Here is a 23,252-nt window from a genome sequence, read left to right as displayed (position 1 = left end):
TTTGATGTATGTTGTTTCAAAAAATTCCTGACTACTTTGCAGTACATTGCCACAATTCTGGTGTCCAAACTTCAGACGGAGATCAGACTTGCTTTCAAAAAGGTCAGTACTGGACCAGACCATATTTTGAAGGCAATGTAATAGTTATTGATCCTGTTTTTTTTTGCTTTTGATTCACAGAAATTAAATTTTCATCAGTTGTGGTGGGGTTTGGATTCACTCATTGGGTTTTTCAGCTAAACCACTGGGGACATTGATAATGTACTCAATTTTTCCTTCTGAGGTCAGATTGAGATTTCATCACGTGATCTTCCAACACAGGAAAATTATAGGCTGGAGAATCTGATATCAGTAGAGTGTGAGTTATTGGAAAGTATTCTAAGTGACAGGATATATCAGTATTTGGATAGACAGGACCTGATTAGGAATAGTCACTATGGCTTTGTGTGTGGTAGGTGGTATTTATCAATCCCATCGTGTTTTTCAACGAGGTTACCGGGAAAGTTGATGAAGAAAAATAAGTGAACTTTTTTTTAACGGGGACTTTAGCAAGGCTTTTGATAAAGTTCCACATGGGATGCTGATCAAGAAGATTCAGTCGCTGGGCATTCAACATGAAAGGGTAAATTGCATTCAAGTGTTAGCTTAGCAGGAGAAGCCAGAGAGAGTGGTAGTAGATGGTTGCCTTTCTGATGGGGGACTTTGACTGATGGTGTGCTGCAGGGAACAGTGCAAGGTCCTTTGTTGTTTGTCATTTATATAAATAATTTGGATGATAATGTGATAAGCTGGATCAGCAAATTTGTGGATGATACCGTGACTGAGTGCCTATTCCAGAGGGGGAAGACTATCAAAGCTTTCCATAAAACCATATAACAATTACAGCACAAAAACAGGCTATCTCGGCCCTTCTAGTCCATGGCCAATACTTACTTTCACCTAGTCCCACCGACCTGCACTCAAACCATAACTCTCTATTCCTTTCCTGTCCATATAGCTATCCAATTTTACTTTAAGTGACAATATCGAACCTGCCTCAACCACTTCTGCTGAAAGCTCGTTCCACACAGCTACCACTCTCTGAGTAAAGAAGTTCCCCCTCGTGTTACCTCTAAATTTTTGCCCCCTAACTTTCAACTCATGTCCTCTTGTTTGAATCTCCCCTACTCTCAATGCAAAAAGCCTATCCACGTCAAATCTATATATCCCCCTCATAATTTTAAATACCTCTATCAAGTCCCCACTCAACCTTCTACGCTCCAAAGAATAAAGACCCAACTTGTTCAACCTTTCTCTGTAACTTAGGTGCTGAAACCCAGGTAACATTCTAGTAAATCTTCTCTGTACTCTCTCTATTTTGTTGACATCTTTCCTATAATTCCGTGACCAGAACTGTACACAATACTCCAAATTTGGCCTAACCAATGCCTTGTACAATTTTAACATTACATCCCAACTCCTATACTCAATGCTCTGATTTATAAAGGCCAGCATACCAAAAGCTTTCTTCACCACCCTATCCACATGAGATTCCACCTTCAGGGAACTATGCACCATTATTCCTAGATCCTTCTGTTCTACTGCATTCTTCAATACCCTACCATTTACCATGTGTGTCCTATTTTGATTAGTCCTACCAAAATATAGCACCTCACATTTATCAGCATCAAACTCCATCTGCCAGCTTTCAGCCCAATCTTCTAACTGGCCTAAATCTCTCTGCAAGCTTTGAAAACCTACTTCATTATCCACAACGCCACCTATCTTAGTATCATCTGCATACTTACTAATCCAATTTACCACCCCATCATCCAGATCATTAATATATATGACAAACAACATTGGACCCAGTACAGATCCCTGAGGCACACCGCTAGGCACCATCCTCCAATCTGACAAACAGTAATCCACCACTACTCTCTGGCGTCTCCCATCCAGCCACTGCTGGATCCATTTTACTACTTCAATATTAATACCTAACAATTGAACCTTCCTAACTAACCTTCCGGGTGGAACCTTGTGAAAGGCCTTACTGAAGACTATATAGACAATATCCATCGCTTTACCCTTGTCAACTTTCCTTGTAACATCTTCAAAAAATTCAATAAGATTTGTCAAACATGACCTTCCACGCACAAATCCATATTGACTGTTCCTAACCAGACCCTGTCTATCCAGATAATTATATATACCATCTCTAAGAATACGTTCCATCAATTTACCCACCACTGACGTCAAAATCACAGGCCGATAATTGCTAGGTTTACTCGTAGAACTCTTTTTAAACAATGGAACATCATGAGTAATACGCCAATCGTCCGGCACCATCCCATTCCCTAAAGACATTTGAAATATTTCAATTAGAGCCCTTGCTATTTCTACACTAACTTCCCTCAAGGTCCTAGGGAATATCCTGTCAGGACCCAGTGACTCATCCACTTTTATATTCCTTAAAAGCACCAGTACTTCCTCTTCTTTAATCATCATAGTTTCCATATCTTCCCTACCTGTTTCCCTTACCTTACACAATTCAATATCCTTCTCCTTAATGAATACTGAAGAAAAGAAATCATTCAAAATCTTCCCCATCTCTTTTAGTTCCACACATAGCTGTCCACTCTGATTCTCTAAGGGACCAATTTTATCCCTCACTGTCCTTTTGCTATTAATATAACTGTAGAAACCCTTCGGATTTATATTCACCTTACTTGCCAAAGCAACCTTGTATCTTCTTTTAGCTTTTCTAATCTCTTTCTAAAGATTCTTTTTACATTCTTTATATTCCTCACGCACCTCATTTTCTCCATGCTGCCTGTATTTATTGTAGATATCTCTCTTTTTCCGAACCAAGTTTCCAATATCCCTTGAAAGCAATGGCTCGCTCAAACTTTTATAACCTTTCCTTTCAATGGAATCTGGACCAGCTGGAAAAATGCACTGAAAATGGCAATGGAATTTAATGCTTGTGTGATGTTACACATTGTGAGGACAAACCAGGGTAGAACATAGAATACAGATAGTGAACTGCAGGGCATTGAGGAGCGCAATAGAACAAAGGGGTATGGGAATACGGATCCATATCTTCTTGAAGGTAGTGTTACAGGTAGAGAGGGTCATAAAGAGAGCTTGTGGCACATTGGCCTTCATTAATCAAATTATCGAGTGCAGAAGTTCGGATATTATGGTGAAGTTGTATGGGTCATTGATGTGCCCTTATTTGGAGTATTGCGTGTAAAACTGACCATCTACATACATGAAATACATCAAAATGATTGAAGCAGGGCAAGAATTATTACCAACGATAGAAACATAGAAAACCTACAGCACAATACAGGCCCTTCGGCCCACAAAGTTGTGCCGAACATGTCCCTACCTTAGAAATTACTAGGCTTACCCAGAGCCCTCTATTTTTCTAAGCTCCATGTTGCTATCCAAAAGTCACTTAAAGACCCTGTCGTATCCGCCTCCATCATCGTTGCCAGCAGCCCATTCCACGCACTCACCACTCTCTGTGTAAAAAACTTACCACCGACATCTCCTCTGTACCTACCCCCCAACACCTTAAACCTGTGTCCTCTTGTGGCAACCATTTCAGCCCTGGGAAAAAGCCTCTGACTATCTACACAATCAACGCCTCTCATCATCTTATACACCTCTATCAGGTCACCTCTCATCCTCTGTCGTTCCAAGGAGAAAAGGCCGAGCTAACATTCTCATAGGGCATCTTCCCCAACCCAGGCAACATCCTCGTAAGTCTCCTCTGCACTCTTTCGATGGCTTCCACATCCTTCCTGTAGAGAGGCGACCAGAACTGATCACAGTTCTCCAAGTGGGGTCTGACCAGGGTCCTATATAGCTGCAACATTACCTCTTGGCTCCTAAATTCAATTCCAGGATTGATGAAGGCCAATACACCATATGCCTTCTTAATCACAGAGTCAACCTGCACAGCTGCTTTGAGCTTCCTATGGACTCGGACCCCAAGATCCCTCTGATCCTCCACACTGCCAAGAGTCTTACCATTAATACTATATTCTGCCATCATATTTGACCTATCAAAATGAACCACCTCACACTTATCTGGGTTGAACTCCATCTGCCACTTCTCAGCCCAGTTTTGCATCCTATCAATTTCCCGCTGTAACCTCTGACAGCCCTCCACACTATCCACAACACCCCCAACATTTGTGTCATCAGCAAACTTACTAACCCATCCTTACACTTCCTCATCCAGGTCATTTATAAAAATCACGAAGAGTAAGGGTACCAGAACAGATCCCTGAGGCACTCCACTGGTGACCAACCTCCATGCAGAATATGACCCATCTACAACCACTCTTTACCTTCTGTGGGCAAGCCAGTTCTGGATCTACAAAGCAATATCCCCGTGGATCCCATGCCTCCTTACTTTCTCAATAAGCTTTGCATGGGGTACCTAATCAAATGCCTTGCTGAAATCCATATACACTACATCTACTGCTCTTCCTTCATCAATGTGTTTCGTCACATCCTCAAAAAATTCAGTTAGGCTCGTAAGGCACGACCTGCCCTTGACAAAGCCATGCTAACTATTCCTAATCACATTATACCTCTCCAAATGTTCATAAATCCTGCCTCTCAGGATTTTCTCTATCAACTTACCAACCACTGAAATAAGACTCACTGGTCTATAATTTCCTGTGCTATCTCCACACCCTTTCTTGAGTAAAGGAACAACATCTTCAACTCTCTAATATTCCAGAACCTCTCCCATCCCCACTGATGATTCAAAGGTCATTGCCAGAGGCTCAGCAATCTGCTCCCTTGCCTCCCACAGTATCCTGGGGCACATCTCATCTGGTCCCGGTGACTTATCCAACTTTATGCTTTCCAAAAGCTCCAGCACATCCTCTTTCTTAATATCTACATGCTCAAGCTTTTCAGTCCGCTGCAAGTCATCAATACAATCACCAAGATCCTTTCCCATAGTGAGTACTGAAGTAAAGTATTCAGTAAGTACCTCTGTTATTCCCTGTGGTTCCATACACACTTTCCTACTGTCACACTTGATAGGTCCTACTCTTTCACGTCTTATCCTCTTGCTCTTTACGTACTTATAGAATGCCTTGGGGTTTTCCTTAATCCTGCCCACCCCATTAATATTATTTTTTTTATAACAACTATTATCATTATTTAGTTTAATAGAGTGGAATTACAATTGCACATAAACATCTATTTGAGTGCCTAATTATTTTCTATATTATCTCAATGTGCACTTGTGAATGTACAAATTCATATAGATTTACTCACACAAAAAATGGAAAAGGTTATATATGTAAAAAAAATGTTTGTGTATTACTTGTGAATACCTTATCCAAACAAAAATAAAATTAAAAATATCCTGCCCGCCAAGGCCTTCTCATGGCCCCTTCTGGCTCTCCTAATTTCCTTTTCAAGCTCCTTTCTGTTAGCCTTATAATCTTCTAGATCTCTGAACCTTTTGTAAGTTTTTCTTTTCTTCTTGACTAGATTTATTACAGCCTTTGTACACCATGGTTCCTGTACCCTACCATAACTTCCCTGTCTCATTGGAACGTACCTATGCAGAACGCCACACAAATATCCCTTGAACATTTGGCATGTTTCTTTGGTACTTTTACCTGAGAACATCTGTTCCCAAGTTAAGCATCCAATTTCCTACCTGATAGCCTCATAGTTCCCCTTACTGCAATTAAATGCTTTTCTAAGTTGTCTGTTCCTACCTCTCTCCAATGCTATTGTAAAGGAGATAGAATTATGATCACTATCTCCAATATGCTCTCCACTGAGAGATCTGACACCTGACCAGGTTCATTTCCCAATACCAAATCAAGTAGAGTCTTTCCTCTTGTAGGCTTATCTACATATTGTGTCAAGAAACCTTCCTGAACCCACCTAGCAAACTCCTCCCCATCTAAACCCCTTGCTCTAGAGAGATTCCAATTGATATTTGAGAAATTAAAATCTCCCATCACGACAACTCTGTTATTATTACACTTTTCCAGGATCTGTTTCCCTAAATGCTCCGTGATATCCCTGTTACTATTGGATGGCCTATAAAAAACACCCAGTAAAGTTATTGACCCCTTCCTGTTCCTAACCTCCACCCACAGAGGCTCCATAGACGATCCCTCCATGGTGTCCACCTTTTCTGCAGCTGTGACCCTATCTTTGATCAACACTGTCACACTCCCACCTCTTTTGCCTCCCTCCCTGTCCTTTCTGAAACATCTAAAACCTGGCACTTGAAGTAACCATTCCTGTCCCTGAGCCATCGTAGTCTCTGTAATGGCCACAGCATCATAGCTCCGGGTGCTGGTCCACGCTCTAAGCTCATCCGCTTTGTTCACAATACTCCTTGCATTAAAATAGACACATCTCAAACCGTCCATCTGAGCACATCCCTTCTCTATCACCTGCCTATCCTCCCTCACACAGTTTCCAAGCTTCGCTATTTGTGAGCCAACCGCCTCCTCTCCAGTCTCTTCAGTTCAGTTCCCAACCCCCAACAATTCTAGTTTAAACTCTCCCCAGTAGCCTTAGCAAACCTCCCCACCAGGTTATTGGTCCCCCTGGGATTCAAGTGCAATGCGTCCTTTTTGTACAGGTCACACCTGCCCCAAAAGAGGTCCCAATGATCCAAAAATCTGTATCCCTGCCCCTGCCCAATCCCTCAGCCACACATTTATCCTCCACCTCATTCTATTTCTATACTCACTGTCATGTGGCACAGGCAGTAATCCTGAGATTACTACCTTTGAGGTCCTGCTTCTCAACTCCCTTCCTAACTCCCTGTAGTCTGTTTTCAGGACCTATGTCATTAGTACCAATAAGTACCACAACCTCTAGCTGCTCTCCCTCCCACTGCAGGATATCATGGATGCGATCTGAAACTTCCCGGACCCTGGCACCTGGGAGGAAATCTACCATCCGAGTTTCTTTCCTGTGTCCACAGAATCGCCTGTCTGACCCCCTAACTATAGAGTCCCCTTTCACTACTGCCTTCCTCTTCCTTTCCCTACCCTTCTGAGCCACAGGGCCGGACTCTGTGCCAGAGGCACAGCCACTGTTGCTTCCCCCAGGTAGGCTGTCCCCCCCCAACAGTACTCAAACAGGAGTACTTATTGTCAAGGGGTACAGTCACAGGGATACTCTCTAGTGCCCTGACTCTTCCCCTTCCCTCTCCTGACTGTTACCCACTTGTCTGTCTCCCGTGGCCCTGATGTGACCACCTGCCTATAACTCCTTTCTATCACCTCCTCGCTCTTCCTGACCAGATGAAGGTCATCGAGCTGCATCTCCAGTTCCCTAACGCGGTCCCTTAGGAGCTGCAGCCCTGCACACTGGGTGCAGGCATGGCTGTCCGGGAGGCTGGGAGACTCTAGGACCTCCCACATCTGACAATGAGCACAGAAAACTGGCCTCACATGCATTCTACTTCCTTTCCGCAATTAACACAGATAGACCTACTTCGCCTCATTACTGCCTAAGCCCGTTGAGCCAAAGCCCTCTCATCCTGCTGCCCACTGGATATGGCGGTCTTCTTCTTAAACTTTTCCCGCTCTACTGGCTGACGTCACGCGCCTGCGCAGTCTTGCCTCTCTTTACCCCGAGTAGTAAAAATGCCCTCACTCCGGTAATCCTTAGCCGTTCACTCGCAGCCTTCTTGCTCTGAATCAAAATGTTGCTTCAACTTGAGGACCTAAATTATAGGGAAAGGTTACACAGGATGGATTTGAAAGGTGCACACAAATGTATGAAGGGTATAGATAGGATACATGTAAGCAGTCTTTTCCCACAGAGGTTGGGTGAGACAAGAACAAGAGTTCCAGCTGATTAGTTAAGGTTGTAAGGTTAATTATTTAAGGGGGTCTTCATCACACTGAGAGTGGCATGAGTGTGAGACAAACTACCAGCAGAAGTGGTGGATGTGGGTTTGATTACAGCACTTAAGAGAAGTTTGTATAAGTACAAGAATAACAGATGTACGGAGGGCTATGGTCTGAGTGTGGCTCAATTGGACTTGGCAAAATAACAGTTCAGCATGGACTCAATAGGGGTATGATGCCAAAGCCCCATCTGGTTGGCCCTTTGTACCTACAAATTAGCAACAAGATCTAATTGGCAACTATGCCTCAGATGGAGAGGTGTAGAAGCAATGCCCCCAGCTTGTCTCTGAGGGATAAACACTTACCTTCTGTTTAAGGTGTAATTTATTTTAATATCTTTACATTTCTGAAATTCTGTGATGTAAAAACTATTGAAAAGTAAGTACATCAGTAATATAATAGAAGTTATTATTTTAGATAATGTGAATTAAGAACACACTTATTATAAAATATGAAACAAAAGAAAAATAATTAAAATTAGTTACCTTCCAATTTGCCTTCAAACCTGTGCAGATATCGATCCCCGAAATATCACCAGTTTCGACCAGAACTGTAAATTCTAGCCTGCAAGATTCCCTCCTTGAACTCCTGAAAGCCTTCAAAGAAGGCATCACACCAAGGTTACAGCTGCCTGTGTGATGAATGTTGATGATCCCATGGTACTTTTTGAAAGAGAACAAATAATTTTCTGAGCAAAATTCCTCCCTGAAGCAGTACAATTAGAAATTAGCTTTCCTGGCAAAATTAGTCATCACATGTTAATAAAAGTGACTTCTGGTGGAGTCAGTTGCATATAACATACAGTGCTGTATGGATGGCCTATTTTCTTTAGTTGCTGACAAAAACTACTTTTTATCATTCCAGCACAGAAGTGTGGACATTGCATCAATGTCAATTATCAAGAACTTTTGCTTTTCACATTCATATCAAATTTGACCCACCACCTCCAAACCCCTCTACCACACATACCCCCCACACAAATTCTTCAGGGGCAGAGAAGGAGTGCTGGTGGTGATACTGACGGGGGTGGGGGGGCACAAGTGCAGAGCGCGTGCAGACACCAGGCAATGTCATTTGATTCCAAACAATTGGCAACTTGATCATTACAGAATGTCCCTCTGGTGTTTCCAGTTCCCTCTCCTCTCCCTTCCCCTTTTCCTAACCATGATTCCCCTCTCCCTGCCCCCTTCCCACTCTCAGTCCATAATAGAGTCCCATATCAGAATCAAATTTACCATCACTCACATATGTAATGAAATTTATTTTTATGTTGTGGAGCAGTACATTGCAATACATAAAATTACTACAGTTCTATGTGTAAGTCCTACACACCTGAGCAATATGTATGCGTACCTAAGACTTTTGCATGGTACTATATTCTGCCTGAGTAGCCTCGAACCTAATGGCATTAACATCAATTTCTCTAATCTTTGATAATTCCTCCCTCTCTCCTTCTCTCTTTTAAAATTCCCCATTCTGGCTCCTATCCTACCCCATCTCTTCTCCTCACCTGCCTATGACCTCCCTCTGGTGCTCCTCCTCCTTCCCTTTCTCCCGTGTTCCATTCTCCTGTCCTGTCAGATTCTTTCTCTCTCAGTTCTTTACCTTTTTCAGCTTTCACCTCCCACCTTCTCACTTTATAACCTTGCCCCCATCCACCTACCCCCTCCCTCACTTGACTTTGCCTTTTGCCTTCTAATTTGTACTCCTTCCTCTCCTCCCACCTTCCTACCTTCTTACTCTTTCTTCTTTCCCCCTTCATTTCTAGTGCTGATAAAGAGTCTTGGCACAAAATTTCAACTCATTATTCCTTTCCATAAATGCTACCCGATGTGCTGAGTTCTGGATTTTCAGCACCTGTAGAACTCCTTGTGTTTATGATTTGGAGTAGTTGGCTTTTCGGCACATAGATGTCTTCACCTACCCATTAAACTTGACAGTGTCCTCAAAGCTGGGAGTGTTATTCTGAGAGAAGACATTGACATTAGCTCACTTTTCCTGACAATAAGTTTGGAGTGATCAATAGAAAAGTCATTGATGCTAACTCACCTATGCTTTGATTCATCCTCTGTAGGTAGACCATGTTCAGAAGCATTGCAGAGGCCAGAGATCACAGCAACTGTTCTTTTATAACCTGAGGCTATTTCTCACTGGTATTTCTTTATCTTTGTTTGAAATATGTGAAGGATATTCACTGCCTAGAGTTGGGCGGGGCATACTTTTTTTGCCAAGCTCAGCTTTCTAACATAGCAGCTGACACTTGTAGAAATCGAGGAGCTAATTTCGAGTAAGTTAAACTTCCTTTCTTTTTCCAATATTTTTATTAAATTTCATATACACTAATACAGAAATCATAAGGATACTTGCTATAAATCAAAATAAGGTAGCACAAAATGCACTATATATAAATCACACTGATACAATCACAGTATCCCATATTCATGATCAATTAAATAAAATAAGTTGAATTATGAAATACAATAATATGGTTAATTATATTATTAAAAAAATCTACACCCACTACCAAGGCAAAGCTGGTTGGTAAAAAAAACCAAAAAAAACTTTACCATATCATGTTTTATAATAATCACCCAGATATATATTTTAATAACAATTCAAAGATTTTCGAAATAGTCCAGAAAGGGTCCCCATAGCGTTTGAAAATCTTGATTAGAATCAGAAATCGAACAACGAATCTTCTCTAAATTTAAACATGACATAACATCGCATAACCATTGAGCATGTGTGGGCGGGGGGGCAACCTCCTTCCATTTAAGCAAGGTTGCCCTCCTAACCATAAGAGAAATAAAAGCCAGTACCTGCAAATGAGAAGGCTCCAAAGTTATAGCTCTTTCCTCAACAATACCAAATAAGGCAGTCAAAGGATTGGGCTTAAAATTGACTTTAAAAAATACGGAAAAAGTTTGGAATACATCTTTCCAATATTTTTCAAGGCTCGAACATGACCAAAACATATGAATTAATGAAGCCTCTCCATTATTACATCTGTCACAATAAGGAGATATATCTGCAAAAAAACGAGAGAGCTTGTCTTTAGAACTATGGGCCCTATGTACCACTTTAAATGGTAGGTGGGAATAACAAGCACATAATGATGAAGAATTAACCGTTTTGAAAATAGCCCTCCAGGTCTCATCAGATAATGAAGTCTGTAAATCCTTTTCCCAATCTTTTTAAATTTTGTCTAAAGGAGCCATTCTCAGTCCTAACAACAGACCATAAATATAAGATATTGAGCCATTATCAAAAGGCTTCAAATTAAAAATTGCATCTATTATGTTCTTATCCAGGCTGGTAGGAAATATATGTAGTTTAGATCTTAAAAAATCTCTAATCTGTATATATCAAAAAAAAGTGAGTATTTGATAGGTTATATTTCACTGAGAGCTGCTCAAAAGAGGAACGGATCCCTCCATCAAACAGATCCTGTAATCGTTTAATGCCTAATCTATCCCACTCTCTGAAAAACAGATCAGTCATAGATGGTTTAAAAAAATAGAAAAAATAGGACTAGAAAGGGAAAATCTCAATAAAGCGAAATGTTTTCTAATCTGTAACCAGATCCTCAAAGTGTGTTTAACCACCAAACTGTCAGTTAATTTTTTTTAAAGATAAAAGAAGAGAGCATCCAAGAAGAGAAATACAGAAAATTTCATAACAGAGTTGGCTTCCAAAAAGACCTATATTGGACAATCCTCATGATTAATATAATATAACCAGAACGTAAGATTTTGTATGTTAATTGCCCAATAATATAACCTAAAATTGGGTAGAGTAAGGTCTCCATTCTTTTTAATTTTTTGAAGGTGGGCTTTATTTAATCAGTTTTTCTGTTCTTCCATATATAGGAAAAAAGAATCGAATCTAAAGAATCAAAAAAAAAAGACAGGAATAAAAACAGGTACGGCTTGAAAAAGGTATATAAATTTAGGTAAAATATTCATTTTAATAGAATTAATACGACCAATCAATGATAAAGAGAGAGGTAACCAATTAGAAAGTGTCTTTTTCACATAATTCATTAAGGTTAGAAAATTTTCCTTGTATAGATCTTTATAATTCTTAGTGATTGTTACACACAAATATGTAAATTGTTTTCTTACAATTTTAAAAGGAAGGTTAATATCGGTTGGTATCAAATTATTTAATGGAAACAATTCACTCTTATTTAAATTCAATTTATATCCTGAAAACTGACTAAAATTAGTCAGTAAAAGAAACATAGAGGGTAAAGAATTAGATATAAAAAGCAATAGGTCATCAGCATAAAGCGACACTTTATGAATACCTTTCCTTAAGATACTGGTGATATCTTTAGATTCCAGAAAGGCAATTGCTAAAGGTTCTAATACCAAATCAAAAAGCAAAGGGCTCAACGGACATCCTTGTCTGGTTCCACGTTGGAGCTTAATTGGTTTACAGCAGCTGTTCTTTTATAACCTGAGGCTATTTCTCACTGGTATTTCTTCATCTTTGTTTGAAGTATGTGAAGGATATTCACTGCGTAGAATTGGGGCAGGGCATGCTTTTTTGCCAAGCTCAGCTTTCTAGCATAGCAGCTGACACTTGTAGAAATCGAGGACCTAACTTTGAGTAAGTTAAACTTCCGACCAGTATTCCTTGTTAAATTTCTTGTCGTAACCATGAGCCAGTTGTCAGGTCTTAGTATAAATTGCAAGCAATGATCAGTCTGAGTTTAAAGGACAGCTTTGCAAACAAACAACATTGTCCATAGAACAGAAGATGCTGGCCCACAGCACCTGGGCTGTCTGCTGAAGTGATGCAGTGCAACATTGGTGAAGAAATTTAGTTCAAGGACGCATGCAAACTATGATTTGCACATCAAACAGATGATCTGTTAATAGTTGGAGGGTTTGTGTGCTCAGAGAGTTAGCTTTACATCATTAATTGTGGAAATCTGAGGACTCTGTCTCCAGAAGTTTATGGACCATTTTGTAAGAGAGTATCTGAAAAAATATGTATTTATTTATTTACTGAGATACAGTATGGAGTAGTCCCTACCAGTCGTGCCATCCAGCAATCCTCTGATTTAATCCCACTTTAACCACGGGACAATTTACAATGACCAATTAACCTACCAACTGGTATGTCTTTGGACTGTGGGAGGAAACCAGAGCACCCAGAGGAAACTCACACAGTCATGGGGAGAATGTACTCCTGTTACATATCCTGTAAAGGGTTACAGAACCAACAGAAATGGAACACACCTGGAGTTTCTTTTTGAAGTTTACTAACACTATTTTTATTACTAACTACACAATACAGTAATATAAAACTAGATAAATCGAACAGGTTAGCAGAGTTTACACATATATAGTTGTGGAAATATAAAACCCCAACTTCTTCAGGCTTAGGTGGTAAGTGATACAGTCTTACGATGGTAGGTAAACAAAGTCAGTTCAGTTTGTGATATTGAGTTGAGTAGAATTGAGGAAAGAGAGAGGTGATTTGTTGTCCACGTAAGCCAATGCTGTTGATTCTTCCCGTTGTCCTCTGAAACTTCCAAGTTAGCCAAACTTGACCAGCTTAAGAGCATCGTCTTCAAGTGATAACCTACCAACCCAGACAAGGGTTAAACACACTGGTAGATTCCACAGGGTCGCTCTTTCACGCACTTATAATCACAGATCGATTCCTCTTAATCAATCCTCAGTTGCAATTTAATATGGATAAATGTGAGGTTATCCACTTTGGTGGCAAGAACAGGAAAACAGATTATTATCTGAATGGTGGCCGATTAGGAAAAGGGGAGGTGCAGCGAGACCTGGGTGTCATTATACACCAGTCATTGAAAGTGGGCATGCAGGTACAGCAGGCGGTGAAAAAGGCGAATGGTATGCAGGCATTCATAGCAAGAGAATTCAAGTACAGGAGCAGGGAGGTACTACTGCAGTTGTACAAGGCCTTGGTGAGACCACACCTGGAGTATTGTGTGCAGTTTTGGTCCCCTAATCTGAGGAAAGACATTCTTGCCATAGAGGGAGTACAAAGAAGGTTCACCAGATTGATTCCTGGGATGGCAGGACTTAAATATGATGAAAGACGGGATCGACTAGGCTTATACTCCCTGGAATTTAGAAGATTGAGGGGGGATCTTATTGGAACGTATAAAATCCTAAAGGGATGGGACAGGCTAGATGCAGGAAGATTGTTCCCGATGTTGGGGAAGTCCAGAACGAGGGGCCACAGTTTGAGGATAAGAGGGGAAGCCTTTTAGGACCTAGATTAGGAAAAACTTCTTCACACAGAGAGTGGTGAATCTGTGGAACTCTCTGCCACAGGAAACAGTTGAGGCCAGTTCATTGGCTATATTTAAGAGGAGTTAGATATGGCCCTTGTGGCTAAAGGGATCAGGGCATACGGAGAGAAGGCAGGTACAGGGTTCTGAGTTGGATGATCAGCCATGATCATACTGAATGGCGGTGCAGGCTCGAAGGGCCAAATGGCCTACTCCTGCACCTATTTTGTATGTTTCTATGTTTCTATGTAGTTGTAACTTCACCACACCTTAGTGCATCTTCATGTCCCTCTCTTCTGTGCGTCCTTGTGTGTCTCACTCCACACATGAAGTATCACTGACAGTGATCCTCAACGAATATCCTTTCAACACAAGTGGTACCACACCTGAGTTCAGCTACGGGACATCTCAAAGTGGTGGCCACAGGATACTCCAACAGAATACACATATGGATTATCACCAACAGCAGCTTATCACAAAGGGGACCCTCTTCAAGGGAACCACCACCCAGGCAAGGGTCGACACACCGGTAGATTCCACAAGGTTACCCCAAACACACAACGTGATAGCCACTTATCCAGTTCCATGACATACAAAATACCTCCAACAGTGATTTGCCTCAGGGGTGCCTTTCTTCAGTGAACTACCACACCCAGACAAAGGGTAAATACACACGTGGTATACACACAGGTTTTCCCCTCGCCAGAGAACCCACTCCTGTGGATTAACTAAGTGACAGTCACACTTTCGTAGTCGAATGGAAACAAACTCACCCTCATGGGCTACTTAAAGAGAGAGTCCAAATAGTGACCTCTTTCTCACTAGGTTTCTTTTGTTTCAAACCTATCTCTCCTCTTTTCTCTTCCTGCAAACTTATTTTAGTTGCAGAAAACTTGTGAGAGTCATTTATTGATACTCAGGATCGATCTCAACTCACTCCTTTTGCGCTACTGAATATTTAAACCAGCGACCAACTCACTGGTGTCTTCCATTGACCGAATCCATCTTGACTCTTAACTGTGCGTGTCTGTGTGTCCTTGTATATTCAAAACAAGCTGCAGGGAAACCATAACATCGATTGTCCATCAAATAACTCCATCTCTCTCTCTCTCTCTCTCTCTCTCTCTCTCTCTCTCTCTCTCTCTCTCTCCTCTCTCTCCTCTTTCTCCTTTCTCTCCCTTTCTCCTCTCTCTCTCTCCCTCTCCTATCTCTCCTGTCTCTCCTCTCTCTCTCCCTCCCTCACCTCTCCCTCTCCCTCCCTCTCCTCTCCCTCTCCTCCCTCTCTCCCCTCTCCTCCCTCTCTCTCCACCCCCCCCAAACAGTGTCCAAAAGTCAGTCTCATTCTCCCGATGTTTTAAAGTGACAATCCACAGAAAATATGAACCCTAGGGGTACATAACAACTCCTTACAGGCAGCAGCTAGAAATGTAATCGGGTCTGTAAAGCGTTGTGCTAACCACTGTGCTACAGTGCTGCCTCGTGTGTGAAGCCACGCAAGTGGCAGAAAAATAGTATAACTGTCAGAGCACTCAACTTGTTAGGAATGGTCACAGAACAGCAAGAAGAATGACAGAAAGATTGAGTGACAGGAATACGTTCCTCTGTCTTTGATTTCTGAATTGGACAATTTGTTCATCTACAACGCTTTGGTATACCTTTTTACCTTATGGGGGTTGTATCTGTTTTAGAAATCCTTTATGTTTTAGAAATCATTTGTAATTTGGAAATCTTTTATAAGGTGGGAAACCTCTGTGAACCTACAAATGTGTTTTAAAAATGTTATCTGGATAAATGTGAATCACTAAAAAGGAATGAACTGTGTTTGAACAACTTTGTTAGTTGGGGGTCATAGAGTCATTGAAAAGTATAGGATTGAAACAGGCTGTTCATTCCTTCTAGTCTGTGCTGAAATATTTAAACTGCCTACTCCCAACAAGCTGCACCAGGACTGTAGCCCTCCGTCCTACTACCATCCATGTGCCTATCCAAATGTCTCCTAAATGTTGAAACTGAGCTCACATGCACCAATCTTGCTGGAATCTCGTTCCACACTTTCACAACCCTATGAGTGAAGAAGTATCTTCTCTTTGGTAGGGAGAGGAGGGGACCCCACTGCTCTAATAGTGGATATTAACAGTTAAACTCACCATGGACGATAAATAGGATAGTGATCTAGCCTTTTGAAGAGAAGGTAGCAACAGTATAACTTTGTTTAGAACTTCACAGGCTGCAAACCAAATACCATTGCAAATTGTGAATACTGAGTCAGCAATAGAAGAAATAAATTCTACTCATGTAGTTTCTTCTCACATGACTGAAGTACATAAAAGCATTTCACAGAGCAGATTACTTCTTTTGTAGATTCCAAGGATTTCAAATTATTAAAGGAAACAACCAGACAGAGTGAAATAAATTAATTTTGTTGGTAAATGGATCTGGGAGCAGTAAGCTGAAAATTCAGAGCAAGCCCTTGAAATTGGGTTGCACAGTATCTGAACAGTTTGTTTTTGAAATTTACCTTGATTATTGCGTTGGGCAAAAGGAACACTGAAGATGCTGGAAATCTTGTACAACATACACAAAATGCTGGAGGAACTCAACACATCTATGGAGAGAAATGAACAGTCAACATTTTTAGCCAAAACCAGGACTTGAGCATTTTGTGTGTGTTGATGAAACTGGAGCTGGAATCTGGGTGAAACTGTGACATATGTGAAATTGTGTCAAATATTTCTACTCCGTACTTATGTTATAATACCTAATGATGCTTTTAATGTTAGCCACTCACTCAAACTGATCGGGTAACAGCTAGAGAATCAGAATTACATGTAGAAAATAGTACTGACAAGTCCCAACGGGCAGAACCGGAAGGGAACCATGAAAGGACTGGTAGGCCTAATGGTACTTGCGTTAATGTAAGGAGCCTCTCAGGTAACATGGATAAGACGAGAGCATCCATTAGCATAAGGGGTAATGTTGTCACAATCACAGAAACATGATTGAGGGAAGGGCATGACTAGCAGCTGAAGTTGCATTGTATAGAGGTTTTGAGAGGAGGTACAAAAGGAGAAGAATTATTATGTTTTTGATCAGAGAGGGTAATATGGCAGTTCTCAGGGAGGGTACTCTGGAAGGTATGGGGTAAATGCTAGTCTAGTGAGACTAGAACTACAGTGAAAGGTGTAATAGTTATGGGACACTTCTGCACTCAGAGGGTAGTGAGAATGAACTGCCAATGGAAATGATGGATGAGGGTTGGATTTCAACACTTAAGAGAAATTTGAATAAGTACCTGATGGGAGGGGTATGGAGGGCTGTGGTTCAGAGGCAGCTTGATGGGACGAGGCAGAATAATAGTTTGGCATGGACTAGATGGGCTGAAGGGCTTGTTTCTGTGCTGTAGAAATCTACGAGTCTATGGCAATGACTGTGGGAAAGCTGGCTGCACATGTCAGGGGTAACGGTGAATGGATTCAACAGGTAGGAGGGAGAGTTTTGTCCAATATGTTGTGTTGATGTGACAGTGCTGGCTGCACTCCATTACCCTGGCCATCATCATAGACGTGCCTGGGCACTCGGGGTTAGGTCAAGATCTTATGGCAGCAGAGGATTTACCAAGCTGTTATCTGAATGAGAGAGCATGCCTTATGAAGAAAGGTTGAGTGAACTAGGTCTTTTTGCTTTGGACCGAAGAAGGATGCGAGACGACGTGATAAAGGTGTGCAGGATTATGAGGCAGAGATAGAGTGCACAGCCAGCACCTCTTTCCCTGATGTCAATGGCTACTACCAGAGGACATCTTCTGGTGAGTGGAGGAACATTTAGGAGAGATGTTGTTAAAGGTAGAGTTCTTACACAGAAAATGGTGGGTGTGTGGGATGCAATGTGATGGGGTGGTGGTAGAGGCTGGTACTTCAGGGATATTAACAAAAAACTCTTAGAGAGGCACTTGAAAGAAAAATGGAAGGTACTGACTATGTAGGAGAGAAGTAATAGATTAATCCTGGATTAGAGTAAAAGGCCATCACAACATTGTGGGTCAAAGAGCTTGTACGGCACTTTACTTTTCTGTGTTCTTTTTTCTAAAAAACATACCCAGCAAAAAGAAGCTACACACATGGTCTAACACATCATTGGATTTCTGTGTGTGATAATCAACAGGAAGCTTTCTAATAAATAGTAAATTTGTCACTTCCTCATTGCATATTATGCCGCTGTTAGCAGAAGCTGACTGCGCTAGCTTGTGCTCTCTACACTAAAGCACTGATACACTTCAGGGCACTCAGCTCTGATTTCTGCAAATTGCTCTGAAGTGACCAAGGGAAAGGATGTCAGCTAAAATTATGCCTCAGTTTCATCTTCTTTATCACTTCTCTTTAGCTTGGTATTGTTTCATCATGCAATCGGTAATACAGAAAATCATAGATTTACAATTTTTTTCATGGGAAGTCACTTGACCCATCATTTGTGTGCCGGTGCTCTGATAAAACTGAGCTACACTTTTGAGAGGTAAAAGTGTAATTCCTTTATGATTTCAAAGCTAATGCCATTGTCACTGTTACTAACACCAGCAATTTGGTTATCTGAAATTAAATTCGCTGAAGGAGGTTTGCAAACATCCCACCCTGCAAAAACTCATTTCAGGGAGGTAGCACCCTCACCCCCTGCAACCCCATATCACCACCCACCACCCCCCCCCCGCCGGTGACCTCCAAGGGTGTATGTAATACTTTGTTTAGTGATTTTGTCTAATCTGTAAACCAAGTCGGGTATATGCAGCAAATGTGACATTAAAATATGTACTTATATTATATTATATTATCATGATTATTCCATTACCACTTTAAGCAAGTCTAGAGGGAGTTTGGCCACATCACGTAGGACATCAACAGAGTAGCTCCTTAGCAGCCAGCCAGCTAGTTTAAATAACGTTAGCTATGCTAATGAACGAATGACACCTGTTAAACTCACCTCAGCATGTCTTTTATATTTTAATCCACCATGGGCAATAGAAAAGTCACTGTTGCAAACAGTGCAGCGAGCAACACTGTCATTATTGTTGAGGTCGACTGTAAAGCCCACCCACAGAGAAAACTGATAGGTCTACTTAGCAGGGGTCCCCAACATATTTTTGTACCGCGGATCGGTTTAATATTGACAATATTCCAGCGGACTGGCCGACTGGGTGGGGGGGGGAGTGTTAATCACGACCAGAATATAGGTGATGTCAACTAAAAGTCACTTATAAGTTGCTAATACACTCAATTTCATTTCTAAAAGCGTTTATCTGACGAATTTAATATTAACCACACAGCGCATATTTTCCTCGCATGAATATAGTGATGTCAATTATAACAGCAAAATTTCGCAACATAAATCAGTGGTAATAAACCTGATTCTGATTCTGAGTAGCAGAAAACTATAAAGAGGTTTACTGTTGAGCCACTAGTGCCCCATCAGTTTAACGTACTGAATTACATTTTGTAAAATGGACAAAATATAACATCAAAAGCTACCAAATAAGAACCTACTTGGCCACTTACCAGCTGCCCCTCATAGAATGTTGCCCCCACTCCACCGCCTGTTGTTAAATTTTCTTAAACGATCATGTTATATGTCTAAGTTATTAAGCCGCCTTTGTCCAAGTCTGACCAGTACGTTCAAATAAGTTCTGGAGACAACACTAAAATTCTGGTTTGTGTGATAAATGGATGACACCCAGAGTAAACATGGATATTAAACAGCTCGATAGCATATTGAACATTACTTTGAAAAAAATTGGGAGATCTACAATCCACAGCCAATGCAGTTACTGGGAGAGAAACAGATTCAACAATTCTTCAGAACTGATGGAAGGTCATTTGCCATTGACTCCCATCTATCACCACAGAAGTACTCTTGTACTCTTCATCAGGCCAATCCTGATGAAGGGTCTTGGCCCGAAATATTGACTGTTAATTCATTTCCACTGACGTTGCCTGACCTGCTGAGTTCCTCCAGTATTTTGTATGGGCTGCTCTGAATTTCCAGCATTTGCAGAATCTCTTGTGTCCGTGTATGTACTCTATTTATATTCCAGATTTCTGGCACCTGCAATTTTTAAAATCTTTTAATTTGCAGTAGTTGACAGATTGTTTATTCCAAAATAAACCAGATGAACGCCAGTCCCACTGCTGAACTATATGGTGAGAACAACACCAACAGACTCAATGGGAAATCATCCACTGAAGCTTTCCAGTACAAGTCAGCAAGGTTCATTGAGAAAATAAGGCATTGTCAGTTAGAGATTCACTGAGTAGGGCAGGAGGTGACTATTTTCCAAACACTCTCTCAGACTCCTGATGCAGAAAGTCTTCTAGATCAGTAACATTTTTCTAGGCTTAGTAGATTTACTTTATGCTTTGTTTATTTTTCTGCCTGATTATTTGGAGTGTGTTGGTTGTTGATACAAATGATGCATTTCATTGTATCTTTGCTGTTTCAATGTATTGGTGACAAATAAGTCTAATCTTTAATCTTTATCTTTATTTTATTCTGAGATTTTATGGGCTACTATAGAGCTTCTAAAGTGTGTGTGTATGTGTGTTTTACCAATGTGCACTCACTTGAATTTTAAGTTCCGCAAACCTGAAATGATGATTCTGTGGACTGTAAAATAACTAATTCACATTGATAGGCAAAAAATGCTGGATGATAGATGGTCTGAAGTGAGAGGCAAATGAAAAATTTATGAAGCAAATATGATGTCATAAACTGTAAGATTGATATAGGACGGGTGTGTGACGATCAGCACAATTCTCAGAATGATTCATTGCCTTAAACTCACTGCTGGATACTTGTAGAGAAAATTGTATTTATCTCATTCTCATCAAGATTTCAAGATGCCCCAAGAAACTTCATACCAGATAAAGTACTTTTATAAGTGCAATCACTGATGCTTTTTAGGGGAAAAACAGCAGACAATTTGCCCATTCAAATTTCTATAAATAGTAATAAGCTTTAGGAAAAAATTGACTCTTTTCTCTGTGCTGTATAAAGGAATTTTTATCAAAGGCTAATTTGGTAATAAGATGTAGTGTGTCTCTTGTGGAGTGCTAATTTTTCATGCTACTCTGTGTATGTACCACCTTGAACATAAATCTGACATTACAGAGTTCCAATAAACCAAACACTAACCATTTTTTAAAATAACTTGCCTAAATTTGTTTGAGAGTTGAATGGGCAGCAATGGAGACACTATTTGCCACTAGAGAGGTGAGACTTGCTTTGTCATGACTTGAAGAGTAACTCAGTCTGACCATTTCCACTGCCATGGCCATGGCTTTGGAGTCTTGCACACGTGTCCACCTGCAGGTGGTCTCCTTTAAGATTTAAACTTACCTCCTGTCAACACCTCATCAAATTGTTCAATCTAATCCCATCTCCAGTACTCACACAAATGACTGTGACCCTACCCTGCTCACCCCAGAACCATCACAATAATAGAGAAGAGGTTTTTGTTCACAATGTCATGCTTGGTCAGTTATATTGCACAGAAGAATATCACTGTGAGATGTCCATATATGAATCATACTTTGACTCAGCGTGTGTCATCAGTTAAGTGTGTCTCTAGAGGCATGGATCAACTTGCTGACCAACATGTTTTGGTAATGTTGGTTGAAAGACAAATATTGATTAATACATACATTCAACTTGACTGTTCATCGACCTGTGTCATGAGACTGGTTTCTGCCTGCAGAGAGCAGGATGGTGTTAATATCTCTAGAACGATCCAACAGTGTGCACACAACCTTCAGGTTTAATTAGATGCTAAAGTTTATGAAGGGAAGAGGTTCTTGAACTGACATCTTACCAATTCAAAGCTAAGAACCTGACCATTAAAATGATTGGTTCAACTGTGATTTGCTTCATGAAGCTCTCATTTTCAAAGTGAAAATCTTTGCTTTGCATGCCATCCATACAGTTCTTTTCATCGTATGAGCATACAGAGGTAATGCAAGGGAAAACAATAACAGAATGCAAACAAGAGTGTTACAGCTACAGGGAAGGTGCTGTGAAGGCAGACAACAAGGTGCAAGTCCGTAATGAATTGCATTGTGAGGTAAAGAGTCTATCTTATAATACCAGAGAACCTTATAACAGCAAACTAGAAGCTGCCCTTGAGCCTGGTAGTACATGCTTTCAGGGTTTTGTGTTGGTGGAAGAAGATCGAATCAGGAGGATTATAGATCCAAATCCAACTCAAGTTATTTGAGTATAAAATCTAGAATGACACTCAGAAAATCCTCCACCTTTTCTTTTGCATGTGACCTTAAACTGAAAACTTGTTTTCTCCTGTAAAAATGCAAAGGTGCTGTTTGACATTTCAAGAGAGCCAGAAGTATTACCTCCCTCGTGATTCATTGGGTCTAGGTCAATACGTTACCCTCGCAAACAAAACTTGCTGGAAACAGGTATTGCAGTCATTTTCATTTTGCTCTTTGTAAATTATCTGCCAGTATTTTTTTCCACATTTCTACTTTATATTAACTGGAAAGCAGATTTGGAGATCTCAAGGTACAGAAGGATGATTTGTAAATGCATTGATTTCATTTTTATGTTAATACACATGCAGAAGTTCCTTTTATGTGAATGAATTGACCGAAATATCTGAAAGCATACTATTTTTTGCAAGATTGCAGGGTATTATTGAAATAAATTTTATATTGTACAAGACCAAATAATTTTGAATAATTGGTCCTATGTCAATTTCTTCAGCTCATATTTTAACTGTGCATTTTCTGAATATTCTAGTGAATTTATTTTGTCTGTTTTACTTTAAGGGTTATTGAGTGATATGACACAGTTTCTGTCCTTGAGCCTATGAGTCTGTGCCAGCCATTGACTATCTATTTATAATGATCCTGCACTAATCCCATTTTAATCTTCCCATTTATCAATTCACTTCAACCCTTACCATCCATCTACAAATGATGGGCAGCTAATCTCCTAACTCAAGCATCCTGCAAAGACACAAGAATAGTATGCAAACTCCAGACTGATGGCACCAGAAGTTAGCATTAAAT

At 40.6% G+C, this 23,252-nt stretch overlaps 1 long non-coding RNA gene across 1 annotated transcript in view; it reads left to right on the top strand.

Moving 5' to 3' along the window:
• The window catches only part of LOC134346357 (uncharacterized), a 1,029,867-nt gene extending 1,007,239 nt beyond the window's left edge, over positions 1–22,628 (top strand). The window contains exon 3 of the long non-coding RNA XR_010017916.1: positions 22,538–22,628. This is a non-coding gene — a long non-coding RNA (uncharacterized LOC134346357). The remainder of the gene's footprint in view (positions 1–22,537) is intronic.
• The last annotated feature ends 624 nt before the right edge of the window (positions 22,629–23,252 follow it).

This window comes from Mobula hypostoma, chromosome 5 (assembly GCF_963921235.1).
Source record: "Mobula hypostoma chromosome 5, sMobHyp1.1, whole genome shotgun sequence".
In the NCBI taxonomy this organism is placed as follows: Eukaryota; Metazoa; Chordata; class Chondrichthyes; order Myliobatiformes; family Myliobatidae; genus Mobula; species Mobula hypostoma.
The sequence above is the reverse complement of the archived record's forward strand: the minus strand, read 5'-3'. Positions and strand labels throughout refer to the sequence as shown.